The 16111-nt window shown below is 42.0% G+C and overlaps 2 long non-coding RNA genes across 2 annotated transcripts; both read left to right on the forward strand.

Moving 5' to 3' along the window:
• The first annotated feature begins 8898 nt into the window (after positions 1-8898).
• On the forward strand, positions 8899-9504 carry LOC122757557. The gene is made up of 2 exons (XR_006357627.1): positions 8899-9271; positions 9351-9504. It is a non-coding gene; the product is annotated as an uncharacterized LOC122757557 (long non-coding RNA).
• A 2629-nt stretch (positions 9505-12133) lies between these two features.
• LOC122757859 lies at positions 12134-13281 on the forward strand. The gene is made up of 4 exons (XR_006358020.1): positions 12134-12313; positions 12372-12521; positions 12586-12942; positions 13015-13281. It is a non-coding gene; the product is annotated as an uncharacterized LOC122757859 (long non-coding RNA).
• Positions 13282-16111: the final 2830 nt, after the last annotated feature.

Genomic DNA, 16111 nt, shown 5'->3' on the forward strand with positions numbered 1-16111 from the left:
TGCCTTCATCTTGAAGACGGCCCACTAGCGCCTGGGGGCTCCTGACCGCTGCTCCCGCTCGCCCCTGGATGGCGGGTGCCGCTGATCGTTTCCCGACTGGCAACAGGCAAACGTTCTCACTCCAATGCGCCCGCACTGCCAGCAGAAATCCAGTGCCTTGTTGCGGCCCGTAAAAGTGCGGTGCCCCTCCTCACCACACACTCGACATGCCCTGGCTGGATCCGGGATGTGTGTTCGTGCTCCGGCTGTGCCTGTCCTTAGCGCAGGCGAAGGCTTTGCCTTATCCTCCATGCGGCGAAACTCCATATCGCCTCCAGCGTCGTCCATGGCCATCAGTCGTGACCGGCCAGGCCGTGGCTGCTGCCGCAACCTTTCGCGATCCCTCTCCAGTTCCTCGAACTCATCTGCCAGGTGCATCAATTCCACTAGATTGTGGAATTGATACGGCCTGGCGTAAGCGCGCAGATCGGGCAGGCTGTTGTTGTATATTAGCTTCATTTCGCGGTCTGCTCCATAGCGCAGAGGCCGCATGAGAGTCTGCATCTCCACCATGTAGACCTTGAAGTTCTCACCCACCATTTGTCTCCGGCGTTTGACGTCATCCTCCAGCTTCTCCAGATAGCCTCTGGGCAGGAAAAACTCCTGGAAGCTGCGCACGAATGTCGCCCACGCCGTCCAGTGCGGGTTGTTGGCCAGTGGCCACATACCATTTTAAGGCCATGCCTTTCAGCAGCTCTGGCATCGCTCTCGGGATCATATCCAGATCCAGGCCATATGTGTCAGCTGACCACTCCACCTGCTACAAGAACTCCAGAGGCTTCGTGGTACCATCAAAGCGAAAGCTCCACTCTCGCACTTGTTTGGCCACCTTTGGATATTCTTGGGCTGTGCTGCCGAGTCCTCGTGGCCTTATTTCAGGTTGCGGGGTGGATGTGGCTCTCATCTCACCCTGTCGCGTGTCCTGCAGTCGTGCTGCTGCGCTTGTGGAGGGCACACAGAGCCGCGCCACATGCGCAAGCTCTGATTCCAGGTCGTCCTCCGTGACGGCGGTCGTTGCCTCATCCCTGAGTGAGGCACGGCGTCCATGCAGTCGCTCCAGCTCGGCGATCCTCAGTGAGTAAGGAATGCTTCCTTCATTCCTCGCAACCCACTCGCCAAACTGCCTCCGCATAACGTCTAGTGTGCCTGACAAGCTCACTCCGAATTCGTCACCATAACGCAGCACTTAATCTTTTTTAAGATTGTATACCCACGCTCGCACCATATTCACAAGTATTCACTGTTGAAGGTTTTTCTTAAATGAAACACGGTATATGTAGGCGCAACGCAAAAAGTTTATTTAACACAATATTCAGTAACAAGTACACTTCTTCACGTACCGCGACGATTTGAACTTAACTAACCGAGCCGACACACTGACATTGATCTTACACAATGAACTTACTGAATGAACTTTGGCTCGACTTACAGCACGCTTATATACCTACTTCTACTGCATATCGAATGTTCTGGATGTCTCCTTATGCTTCTATGTTTGCGTCTATTTCATAATCCAGAACATTCGGTTTCTTATTCTAGAGACAAATGTGCGATCAGCCGACGACTGTGTTTACCGTTAGCTCAAATGCCCACTTGATGATGAGTTTTTCGAGATCAATCCTCAACATTCACTAATCACACTCTTATCGCAGGGCCCCACGTTGGGCGCCAGTTGTAACGAACCTTCGGTTTATCCCGAGTCTAAGCTGGGCTAGTCTCAGCTGACTGTGGATTCGTTGCCAACAAATTTATTTGTTGAAGCCCCTGCGATAATTAATTAGTCTTGTGGTTTAGGTTTTATAGCGCAATGGTATATTTTCTTAAATAAATATGAAATGTACACGTCACTTATGAAAATGTATGCTGGCTCGCTGGTTTGCTTAGCGACGCACACCTACTGAGCGCTTGTTCAACGCACTCCGGCTGGGAGAGTGTTGTGCTAAACACGCTAGCTCACCGTAAGGATTTGAGAAACGCCAGGATCTGGATTTGTAAACTCTGGCGGTTCGCCAGCTATGCAGATCTCTCCTACTATCTCGCTCACTCACAGTACAACACTAGCTTCGTTCACTCACAAGCTCTTCTCTTACGCACGGCTACGCGAACTCACCCAGGTGTGCAGGCCTCGCTTACGTTGCTGATATGCACCGATGTCCTGATCGGCGCCTGCTGATGATCTGCAAGGATTCCCACTGGATGTCCTTGCTGTTCCCACGATGTCCTTGCTGTTCCCACGATGTCCTGGGAGTCCTGATTTACCACTCGCGTTGACTTTCACTTGACTTTCTTCACGCACTTTCACTATATAGCTTCTCACCGGTATATTTTCGACTTCTTTTGACTTATTTTTCCTGTATGGAGCCGCTGGTGGCCTTTTATACCCCAGCCACAGGCCCTGCCTCGTGTGGTAACGGGGCCTGTTCGGCTCTGGAGCGGGGCCTTCCTGCTGCTCGTGCCCATACAAACGGTAAAGTGGCGTGATCTGGGTGACGCCACTTTCCCGCCAAATTGCGTGGCAGCCTCCCATTGGCCGAAGTACCGTTGTTGCCATGCGAGTGAAAACGTCCACTGCTATCACCCGGCCCGAACGGCACCTCGGCTAACGGTCACCGATGATCGTCGTGCGTGCGACGCGAACCCATTGCTGAATCTGTAGGAGCGAAAGAGCCCGCCTCTAACAGGACTTTGACCCCCTTTCCAGTGCGAGGGTCGCTCCTACAGTATTCGCGTCGCTGTGTGGAGCAACATGTATATGCACGTATATGCATATAAACGCACAGCAAATACATACGTTTATATACATTAATACGTGCATACCTATATTGCTCCTCACAACACATACACAAACACATACACACACAAGCACCCAAGCATAAACACGAATGGGCTGCAGTGTTGGCTTACTATGAGAACTTAATTGTTTATTAACTCTTTTTGTGGACATACGATCTTTATGAAACTTTCAGATTATGATAACAACATGGATATGCATGTATTTGCCAAAGCACAAGTCTCTAGTATTTGAAATACGCTTTTTACAAACATGGTGGTGAGGGGATGGATTTAGGGGCTGTGGGTCAATTTTGACAAAAAAATAAAAAATTTGGAGACTAGCAATAAAGATGTAGGAGATATAATTTTATAACTGGTTTTCGATAAGGTTTTTTATCGGGATTAGTTATCGATTTTTAGTGATAAACTCTGTAAGGTAGTAAATTTAAGCCGGGGACAGACTCAGTCTGCCCAGGGTGTACTCACAAGAAATTTATTTGACCCCAGGGGGGGGATGTTAGTAATATGACCGGGAACACGGAAAAAAGGGGGGGAATTCACTATGAGAACCGCCACTCACGTGCACCGCTTGCTCTGTAGTCCAGCCTTACACTCGCCGTCGCCTCGCCGCCTTCCGATCCTCTGCCAACTCCGCCGTCGCCTCTCTTAATGAAAACTCTCCTTCGTTTTACTTGTTTTCCACTAAGTCGCTTTATTTTTCACTTTTTGCCTAACTTAACCGCACTTAAAGATAACGTAACCTTCACAATTTAGTCTTAGCTTTTTCCTCCATCCGACGGCTTCCACTGCTCGATCCCGACTCACTCTCCCTTTTTCTTTTTGCCTTGCCCAAAGCGCTCTGCATCGGCGACGCAACGCGTTCATACATACGGACAGACAGACGGACAGGGCCAAATCGACTCAGCTCGTCGCCCTGATCAAGAATATATATACTTTGTGGGGTCTGCCACGCCTCCTTCTGCCTGTTACATACATTTCAACAAAACCATTATACCCTGATTTCCCATTGAAAATGGTTTCAGGGTATGAAAATTATATGTCTACGCCCACCATGGGCGTGGCAAATCAGACCTGAAGATATAGTGATTTTTTTAATTCACTATTATGCTGGAGACCTCAAATTTTGTATATGTACTCGGGCTGAACACCCAAGACCAAAAAGCTTCGACGGATATATGTATGTCCGCCCACAGGGTGCGTTGAAAACCGCAAAAGTTTATATCTCCTACAGTTTATTGGATAATTAAGTTACTAGTAACCTCCTCTATCGATGACCGAAACATAATTTTTACGCCTCTTTAGGAATGTGACATATCGAAAAATACCGTGTAATTTTCACAAATTTAAAGCGTAAGCATTCAAATTCTGCAATTTGGGTACCGTTAGCCCGTTCTAAGAAATTACCATAAATGAGGTGTCTACGCCCAGTAGGGGCGTAGTAAATCGGAAATGCTTAATTTTCTACAATACTTAGCTACTAAATTGCTGATGGGATGTGAATGAGTATTCCGCAGTCGGTAATGCCCGACTGTAACTTTCTTACTTGTTTGTATACTGTAATGCATTGTAAAATGCAATGCACATTGGAAAATATAGCTCAGGTAACATATGATGTTTGGTGAATCTTACCAGTATTAAGGAGTTACTGCTCATTATTTGCGTAATGATAGCTGTAAAATTGAATGAAATTTCTACAAGCATGCACATCAATACCGAAAAACTAACTGAGGTAGTGACAGACAACTGACTTAACATGACAGCAGCTACAAAAATTTTTATTGGGGAAAACAAACACTTGTCTTGCTTTGCCCATACAATCAATCTTATCGCTACATCCGCATTGTCAGTTAGTGACTTCAATTTATTAATAAGCAAAATCCGAGACATTTTAAAATTCTTCAAGAGCAGTGTAATTGCCACAGTGCAGTGTTATGCGTTAAGAGAACGGCAAGATCGCTCTCAACCTCTTAAACTGATTTTGAATGTAAAGACATTTATTATATGCCCCAGATATTTATTGAGCTAGCGCCCGTAGTTTATCAAGTTTTATTGTTGAATGTTAAAGCACCGCCCACACTCTCAACTGTTGAAATTCAAAAAATTAAAAAATTGATAAGAATTTTGAGACCACTAGAGAATGTTACCAAATAGCTGTCGGCTGAACAATATATGACAATAAGTAAAATTATGCCGATGGTGAATACCTTGAAGAACCAGATTAATAATGAACATGTTTATGTATGTGCGGACGACGATGGTACGGCAGTCATAGATGACGTAATAAAAAAATAATTTAACAATTGGAACGCCGATTCGGACAAAGTAGGTAGCTATCTTTCTACCCACGTTTTACCACTTTCTATGGACCCTTTAAAACAATGGGATAATATGAAAGTTGTATATCCCTACAACCTAGCTCAAAAGTATTTGGGAATTCTAGCGACATCTGTGCCCTCTGAGCGTTTATTCTCGAAAGCTGTAAGTACTATTGCAAAAACTCGCAGCCGACTTTCACCGAAAAGGCTTGACAAACTTATTTTTTTTAGGCTATTGTGCGGAAGAGGAGTCGAATATTTAACATAATGTATTCCTTGTACTAGTAATTTAAAATGTACTTTTATTTAATATATGTAATAAAATATATCCCAGAGTTAAAAAACATTTTACCCAAATATAAATACCCAATACCTTGCAACATCGATGCATTTACGTCGATATTTTTACGAGTACGAGATTTTCTTTTTATACTTCTTATGAGTACGTGATCGAGACTTTGCAAGGGTATCGCCAAAGTCGTGTTGATCCAAAGCACACGCTAATATAATGCATCCTGGCCTGACGGCCACATCGGTGACTTCAAGCTAAGCACCGTCACATTCCGAGTAAACTGTGCTCGCTTCCTGGCTCTGAGAGTTCTCAAACAACTCGCACCTGACGTGAGATCCCGGTTGCCTCTCGCCAGCAAGGTCATCTCCGAACGCATGTACGTCGATGACGTACTTGCAGGAGCACACTCCAAAGGAAAAGTAATCAATGGCAAGAGTTTCTCCCCAGTTTTTCCAGATTAGTGTGCTTCGGTGGGTGCTGTTCCAGCCTCAAGCCAGAATCCAGTATCATGGTTTTTGTGACGTATCTGAGCGTGCCTACGTAGCGGCTGTCTATCTGCGAGTCGAATATAGCATATTTCTGAGTCGCATATACAATTTGTTATTTTGAACTGCATGGTATCGCTTGAAAATTGATTTTTTGGCTTCACCCATCACTTTTCAATGCGATGCAGCCCTGTTCAAAAACGTGTAATCGATATCAGACCTATCGAATATTGCTTATTTGCGTTATAATTTTTGAAGCTTGATCATGCCAAAAGAAATTTATAAACAAAAGTTCCGCGATTCGTGGATGAACGAATCGGAATTAAAGAATTGGATGTGTCGGGATCCCAAGGACTCCGACAAGGCATATTGCAAATATTGCAAGTGCACGTTAAATTCCAAAATTGACTAGCTTCGCGCGCATGGTCGTACAAAAAAACATGTGCAAAGGGCAGAGCCGCACAGGTAAATAAAATTCAGTTTAAACCTCTGGCAAGCAATGTAACTGGCATACAGGAAGCGGCACTTGCACTTTTTGTGCACAACATTGCGCAATCAACACTGTTGACCATTTGAGCGAGTTGTGTGGGTTGCAATTTGACGCAAAATATATAAAATTGCACAGAATCAAGTGCACAGGGATAATTAAAAATGTTTTGGCCCCGCACTTCGAGGAGGAGCTAAAAAATGATATAGGGGAAAGCAAATATAGCTTATTAATAGACGAGTCAACTGATGTTTGCATTAATAAGATGCTAGGTAAGAAACCATCTTTAGTACTTAAACAATTTTAATTATTATATTTGTTATTCAGGTGTCGCCATAATTTATTATAGCCATCAACGTATGGACATAACATCAACATTGTTGTCGTTGATTCCACTTGAAAATGGAGACGCGGTCACTATATCAAACTGTGTATTGGCAGAATTGTGTAAACGGAAACTCCCAATCAAAAACTTGATTGGAATCGGTACACACAATGCAAACGTCATGGTGGGTAAGAAAAAAAGTGTTTATGTGTAGTTAAGGAAGACCGTACCGTCCTTAATTTTAATAAAGTGCGTGTGCCATTCAGTGCAATTGGCGGTTAATTGGCAGCTTGTAAGAGAACATTGCCAGAATCGCTTGAATTCATAATAAGCGAAACCTACTCATGGTTTTCAAAGAGTTCAAGTAGACAGATGGCTTACAAAAGTTTATATCAGGTCATAAACAGTGATGAGGTAGAGTAAAGTAGTCGTTTTGTGGTTTACATACATAACATTATTCTTCCAGATTATTAATTTGTGTGTTTGTGTTACATTTTAACCACGTACTAAAAGTATATGTTGTCCTGAAACTTGTCCCAAGTAAATGTTTTATTTTAAATAATTCAACTTATTGTGAATGTAATACAATTAATTTTGGTTCTCGCATATAATGTTTTTTTTTTTTTATTCAGGAACCCCTTAAGGTCCCTAGAGTATGCGACACGAGGTGGCTTTCAATTGAACATGCTGTTAAACGAATTTTAAGCCAATGGAATAAATTAAAGCTGCATTTTAATACCGCAGCGGTAACAGAAAAGTGTCACAAAGCTTCAATTTTATGTGATGTATACAATGAGGTCAATTACCTGTACCTACTATTTTTAAAGCCTATTCTGGAAGTTATGCAGCGTATAAACAAAAACTTCCAATAAAATAAATCAAACCCCACAAAATTACTGGGAGACTTAATTTTTGGAATTAATTTCCTAAAAACAAAAGTAATTCCGCCCGATTTCCAAATCGATATTTTGGAAGATGATTTGGAACTTTATATACAACGCGATTTATATTTGGGATACGAGTTCGAGTCACATTTAATAAGTAAAAACAAGTAAGAACGTTGCAGTCGGGCGTTACCGACTGCGGAATACTCATTCACATCCCATCAACAATTTAGTAGTTAAGTTTCGCTCTAATACTATAGAATATACAGGTTTTTCCGATTTGCCAGACATAACGGTACCCTAACTGCAAAGTTTGAATGCTTACCCTCAAAAAATGTGAAAATTACAGGGTATTTTTCGATATGCCACACCCCTAAAGAGGCGTAAAAATTATTTTTGGGGAATCGATAGAGGAGGCTACCAGTAACTCAACTATCCAAATTTGAAGCTTCTAGCTTTTATACTTTAGGATATATAAACTTTTGCGGTTTGCCACGCCCCCTGTGGGCGGACATATATCCGACAAAGCTTTTTGGTCTTGGGTGATCAGTCCGAGTATATATACCAAATTTGAGGTCTCTGCCATCAATAGGGTCCAAAATATAGGAGAATTTAAAAAATCACTATATCTTCAGGTCCGATTTGCCACGCCCCCAATGGGCGTAGACTTTTAGACTTTATAGAATCATACCATTAGCTGACGTGCAAAATTTCAGCATTCTAGGTTTACAACTTTAGGAGATACAGTTTTATCCGATTTGCCACGCCCCCAATGAGCGTAGATATATCCGCCATAGCTCGTGATCTTGGGTGGTCAACGCGGACCTACATACCAAACTTCAGCTTTCTAGCTCTTTAACTAACATGATTTTTGGTATATCGGAAAATGCATTTTCCGATTTGCCGCGCCCCTAGTGGGCGGATCGGGAAAATTTTAACACTATAAATCGGAGATATACACGAGTATGTGTTCCAAATTTCAAGTCTCTAGCTTCAATAGCGCCGAAATAGATTGCGTTCATACGGACAGACGGACAGACGGACGGACGGACAGACGGACGGACAGCAAGACGGACATTGCACAAAACCAATATACTGATTCACTTTCGTGAATGAGTATAAAAAAGGTATTGAGGACATCGCAGAGATGAGTATTCGCCAACATTGCGCTGACTTCGTTGAATTGATTTCTCCACTAAAACATAGGTATGACAATTCTTATTGCATTATATTTGTAAATTAAATCGAATATAATTATTTTCAGATTGCCAGATAACTTTGAAATTTTGAAAAAAAAAGGCATTTTCTGTTCAAAATATATTGTGAGGAAATGAAGACCAAATAATTCAAATATTGGAGTTATTTGCAGTCAATGCAGAAGAAATTGAGAAAATTGTATATCAATATAATACAGTTCACCTTGTCCAATGGAAAAATCAAGAGGATACCGTATCGTTTTGGACTGAGGTCAATAAGCATATGGATTCTGCGGGCAACAATTTGAAAGTTTGTCTTTATTTGCAATAAATTTACTCTCGTTGCCATGGTCGAACGCCGAAGTCGAGCGGGTGTTTAGCCAAGTTAATTTGGTCAAAACAACGCTAAGAAACAGGCTTCATATTGATACATTAAATTCGATTTTGACAGTTAGGTAAGTTTTTATTTGTTAAGAAATATTTTTGTACATATGTATATATTATAATAAATTTACAATTTCTTTTTGTATTCAGGCTCGGATCACGTCGACGTGGCACATGTTGCCAAAATTATCAACTTCCCGATAAATATTTGAGTATGATCGGAACAAATGAGACGGATGTTGATAACGAAACTTTTGACTCAGTTTTATATAATTTAAATGAAAATATATAAAAATTTATTGAACCTCTTTTGTTTTTTTTTTTTTTTATTGTTTGTCCGGTTTTTTTGTCCTTTTTAAAAAATTCTGTCGATTTTTTGTCTTTTTTTCTGGGCTCAACCTTTTTTGTGTAGAGGCGCCGGCAACACCGACTCTAGTTGAGGAGGTGCCGCCAAAGATGATTACCGTCATATTTACCCAAGTGGCGGCGGACAAGATCGCTAGAGGTGAGTACTCTTGTACTTCTACTCCCACTAGCGACGCTATAACGAAAAAAGCGCCAACAAAATCACACACACTATTGCATTACGGCATCTCTGTGCTGGAATCCAGAGAAAGCGACAGTTAAAGCGCAATCATTGTGAACAGTGTACGTGCGCAAATACACACGCACACGGAAGCACGCGCTACAGCAAAAACAGTCGCGCACTCTCACGCTCACTCTCACAATCGCACTCACGCGCACTCTCACCTACTTGCCGCCAATAATGCCAAAAACACTTTGCCACACAACCCCATGCAAGCGCACACAATCACACACACGAGAAAGCAATGACATGACGAACGCCGACGACGACGGCCAATATAGAAACAGAAAAAACAACAACACTCTGGCGCTAAACACAGATGACACTGCTCTGACAACAAATCAAACGAGCACGCTCTCTCAAACACACACACGCACGCACACCAGCGACAAATTTGACAACTGTACCAGAAGCTGCAAAATGACAAGCGCTGAGCCAGCAAGCGCACAACAACAACAACAACAAAATCACCAACACGAACACGAATAGAAAACGAACTGTGAAAATGCACCCAAAGTACAAAGGTGGCTCACTAGTGTGCCAGCTTTGTTATCACATGAACTGCCGCTGCCAATACAACCTCATACATATGTCAACAGCAACAACTAAACCAAAAAATTTATATACGAATGCAAAATGGCAGTCGCCTTTGAAAAGGCGCTGCATTGAAATGCGGCCAGACGATAGCGACGAGGGTGTTCCACATATTATGGAACTGCGCTTGGAAACGCCTAAATTTAAGAGCGCATTCGCCACTAGATTGCATCAAAAGGTGCGGCAACAGCAGAAGCAGCAACAACAACTAGAGCGACAGCATCAGCTGGCAAAACGCACTAGTGCTGATCAAATGGCGTTACAGCCTTCTAGGCGGCAGCTGGAAACCATGCTCCCAATCCAGCCGCTGCAAAAACACCCTGTAGTACTGGAGGTGGCGATTGACCCTTTTTGCGGACATTTCATACAAAAAACGAAATGATGAAATGCATTGCTTAGGGTCAGCAAAGTAAGTAATGGTGGTACCCTAGTAAGTAGTCATTTCACTAGCTACGAACCAGTTACCAGTACTAGAGGGCCACAAAAATGCTTAAAATGCGTTTTTTACAAATTGGGGGCGAAGGAGGCGTGGTATCCAAAATCTGTAAGTTACAAAATCTTTGTATCCATTAACATTATGTACAACGCAAATTTGAAGTCTCCAGGTCTAAAAGTGTTCAAGTTAGGCCGAAAAAGCCAAGTCGATTTTTCAATTATTCTCGATAAAAAGTTATCGGATGAGTTATCGAAAAAATATGATAAACTTGTACTGCCTATGGTATACACGAGTATGCATGCCCAATTTCAGCTCTCTAGCTCTTATATTTTCTGAGATCCTTTTGCTCATACGGACGGACGGACGGACAGGGCTATATCGACTCAGCTCGTCACGCTGATCAAGAATATATATACTTTATGGGGTCTGACACGCCTCCTTCTGCCTGTTACATACTTTTCACAAAACCATTATACCCTGATATCCCATTTTCAATGTCTGTCCGTCCGTCCGTCCGTATGTATGAACGCGTCGATCTCAGAAGATATCAGAGCTAGAGAATTTTTTTTCCTAGGTCCGTGTATATTACGCGCATATCAAGTTTTTCTCTATATATCGATAACTACTCCCGATATTTTATTATCGATTAAAAACCTTTTCGAAAGCTAGTTATTTAATTATATCTCCTACACCTTTAGAGCTAGAGCTTCAAAAATTTAAACGTAGACTTATATGTATTTTACATGATTTTGGTTTTTGTTGTAATTTGCCCCCACCCTTACATTCACCCCCTCACCATCACTTTTGTAAAAAGCGTATTTCAAGTACTAGAGACTTGTGCTTTGGAATGTACATACATTTTTACCATATGCTTACTCTGTGAAAGTTATATTAAGATTGTACGTCTATAAATTAAATTATTCAACAAATAAATTCTTATAATGTTGCCCACACTGCAGCGCAACCCAAGCGCAGTCGCTGCTTACTGCGCAGTTAGCAGATCACGTTCTAATACGTTCGTTTGTATGTATGTGTGCCGAAATGGAGTGCAGAGTGATTAGAATATCAGATTAGAGGGTTCAGGGTATCTCCTAGTCGAGCAGTCTCGACTAGACTCTTCTTACTTGTTTAAAATGATCTAATAAATTTATTTACTTATTTTTCAGCCGAAACGAAAGTGGTTCAGGAAAAACTGGATATTCTTGTAGAAGAAATTCATTTGTTAAGAGGTATAAGTATGATTTAATGAGTTTTTAGTTAAATATTCATACCTATATATATTCAATTTAAATATATTAAAATTTAGCTGACCAAAAAGTAACACACGAAAAGATCGGGGTCCTTGTGGAAGCTTCCTCCGAGCAGACTGCCACCATAAAAGGACTTACAAAGCAGCAGGGACAAGGACAAAAAGTGGGTAAACAATTTCCTATCCAGACCGTAGAAGCCCTTAAGGAAATAAATACGGAAATAAACAACACAAACCAAGAGCTTTATGTTAGTATAAACACAGTTTCAATTGTTTCTTAAATCCTAATTCATACATCGTTTATAGATTGATGCGATTAGGATCCATATTATGGCTGGATTTTGAAAAACCTAAAAAATATTATGGCTAATCCGGTTGTGTTAGCATACAATGTTGATGGCGTTCAAGGCAAAGCTGCCTTGAAAGAAGAGAGCGCTTTCTATGACGTATTAATTGGTAAGTATTATTTAATTAATTGCCGATTTAATTACAAAATTTAATCTTCACATTTTTTCCCTAGATGCAATAAATTTGGTTGGTGGCAGTGGATCACCCGAAGAACAACTGAGAAAGGCCATGCAGCTGCAGAAGAAGCGTTTGATTGCGTAATTGATTGCGTAACCAAAAGACTGTACAAGTATGAAGAACGCTCAGTAATTAGCATTTCAACATTGCTTGATCCGGTTTAAAAAACAGGTTTTCGTTCGCAAAGCCACAAATGCTGAAAAACTTTTGATTGAGGAACTTATTCATGTAAATACCAATATGCATAGAAAATTTGCCTAAGATCAAGCGCTCCGCTGCAATAGTTGATTTCCACCAATATATTGGGAAACATCACTCCTTGGGAGATGTTGATCCCCTCAAATATTGGCAGGTATGTAGGTTAAAAAAATGTTCTTCAATGTTAATGCCAGATCCCATTAACAGGATTGCTCCTCCCCCACAGAGCCCGATTATGCTATTAACAGATTTCTGTGTCCTCCTCACTTATCTGACGACTCCACACTACAACATTCAAAAATCTTATATTTTTACGCGTTTGCAGCATAATGAAAGTAGAATAAAAGATGTTATTACAAAATTTTTGTGCATTTCTGCTTCATCCACGGAGTCAGAGCGATTGTTCAGCAAAGCTGGACAGATTAAAAGGGAACGACGAGCTGCCTTAAAAGCTAAGCATATGGACTTCTTTTTCTTCATCACAATTCTTAAATCTTTGCAGAAGACTAATAGCCATAAATTTAATTTTAATTCAATTAAAACTTGTTTTGTTATGTTACAGTCCATGAAGGATCTCATTATTATAAACAAATGAAATGTTTATTATAATCTTTATTTTTATTGTTAAATATAAACTTATTTAGTTTGTTTTTGAATTTAAAAATATTTTCGATAGCACCATCGATACTATTAAATATTTGTTGTAAAACCATCGAAATTATTGATATGTAGTTTGACAGCTCTAATATGCGTGGGGTTACGAAAACAAGGCAACGCTACGTTGCTCATCTAGAGACCTTCAATAGCAATCCTTGTCCCTGGTAATTCAAGTTGACACACAGCCTCCACGATCAGCCCCACTGGATAGCGATTGGGCAGCCGACCAATCGTGAACTAATGTGTGCAGTGACCTTAGAAGAAATAGAAAGATGGAACTTACTAAAGTGACCCTTGACTACGAAAAAACACACGATTTTGGAAATGTTTGCTCCTGGGTTGACAGGTGCTGCATTCTAGGACCTCAGTAAGCAGGAGTGACATCCTGCGGAAATGGCTCCTGGGTCAATGCTGCAGCTGCCCCCGTCCCGTTAATACTCTGGCATGCCTCCAAGTACGTTCGAAGATCGTCACCAACTGAATTTTCATTGGTGGTACAGGTCTAAGTTGATATACATCCTTAATTCGTGCAAGATCCTGGCTCTGAACATTGGCTCCCATAAGGACCAACGTCAACCCTCGCATGACCTCCCTGCTACGCACAGACAACCATGAGGATCGCTTGAGTGACTGTACATCCGATCAAAGATAGCGGCTTGGAGTCGGGACCCTTAAACATGGAATCTCGAAAGACCCCTATAACAAAAAAAACAATTAAGAACGTTGCAGTCGGGCGTTACCGACTGCGGAATACTCATTCACATCCCATCAACAATTTAGTAGTTAAGTTTCGCTCTAATATTGTAGAATATACAGGTTTTTGCGGTTTGCCACGCCCCCTGTGAGCGGACATATATCCGACAAAACTTTTTGGTCTTGGGTGATCAGTCCGAGTATATATACAAAATTTGAGGTCTCTGCCATCAATAGTGTCCAAAATATAGGAGAATTTAAAAAATCACTATATCTTCAGGTCCGATTTGCCACGCCCCCAATGGGCGTAGAATTATAATTTATCTTCAGACTTTATAGAATCATACCATTAGCTGACGTGCAAAATTTCAGCATTCTAGGTTTACAACTTTAGGAGATACAGTTTTATCCGATTTGCCACGCCCCCAATGAGCGTAGATATATCCGCCATAGCTCGTGATCTTGGGTGGTCAACGCGGACCTACATACCAAATTTCAGCTTTCTAGACCTTCAACAAACATGATTTCTGGTATATCGGAAAATGCATTTTCCGATTTGCCACGCCCCTAGTGGCCGGATCGGGAAAATTTTAACACTTTATAAATCGGAGATATACACGAGTATGTGTTCCAAATTTCGAGTCTCTAGCTTCAATAGCGCCGAAATAGATTGCGTTCATACGGACAGACGGACGGACGGACAGACGGACAGCAAGACGGACATTGCACAAAACCAATATACTGATTCACTTTCGTGAATGAGTATAATTATCAGTGGAACACCACAAGAAGAGAGTGAGGCTCGTTTCACGGACCCAAGATTGGGCTTTGGCAAAAGCTCAAAAATGCAAAGGAGCCCTGTAGCACAGGCGCCAAGAAGTGTGGAGGAAACTCCAAAAACCGCCACCGCGGAAACAGGCGTCCTAAGCACTACTGCAGAGGCGGTAATCTCACCAAGGCATGAGTACATGTTGGATGTTAAAAGCGGGGTATTCGACCTAGACGAACTGCTCGATATTCTAGGACACTGCAGGAGCTCTTGGAAGAAGCTGGAAGCTGAAGCAACTAAGCAGAAGCAATTAGAACCAGCAGCAGAGAGAGAGGCACGGATCTTGGAAACGGTGGAAGCACCTACCATTCAAAAGAGACAGGCCCCTAGCCCCTTAGAGTCTGAATCCGACAAAAAACTTTGCAAGGGACAACAGAATCTGTGGCAAAAAGTCACCAGAAAAGGGGCTTCGAAACAAAGAGCGGAAAAGACTACTTCGGCACCTGCAGTGAAGCCGAAAGCAGTAGCACAACCAACAAGAAAAGAGAAGAAAAAACCTCCCCGCACAGAAGCAGTCCTCATAAAACCTGAAAGTGGACGTAGATGAAAGCTACGTAAATGTTTTACGAAACATACGTAGCACAATCCAACGGGACGAAAAGGCACTCCTTGTAGAACTGAGCAAAGGGGAAAAGCTACAACCAGAGCTGGTTGAAAAACTAAAGGCTACCGTTAAGAAAACAGCTACGGTAGCCGAGTTAAAGCCTACAGCGACAGTGGAGATCCGAGATCTTGACTCACTAACTGTAGAGTCTGAGGTGGCTGAGGCAGTGCGACAAGTCCTTGATAATTCATCAGCGGACTTGCGCATAATAGTCACTGCACCAAACAGTCGAGAGCAAGTAAGGGCTTTTGTAACTTTAGAAAGCCAATTGCTGGGCTCAGATATTAAAATTGGCTTTGTCAGGGCTAGGCCCAGGATGTGTAAACCCATCCGCAGATGCTACAGATGCTTCAGGGTCGGTCATCTGCAGACCAACTGTACAGGACCGGACTGAAGTGGTGGTGGCATCTGCATTAAATGTGGTGAATCAGGTCACAAGATGAAAGACTGCACAAAACCACCAAAGTGCTGCATTTGCACGGATGCAGGGCGCACTTCTGTTGATCACATGCCGGGATCGCAGAAATGCCCAAGCACTCG

Source organism: Drosophila mojavensis, unplaced genomic scaffold (genome assembly GCF_018153725.1).
Source record: "Drosophila mojavensis isolate 15081-1352.22 unplaced genomic scaffold, ASM1815372v1 contig_136, whole genome shotgun sequence".
Taxonomy (NCBI): Eukaryota; Metazoa; Arthropoda; class Insecta; order Diptera; family Drosophilidae; genus Drosophila; species Drosophila mojavensis.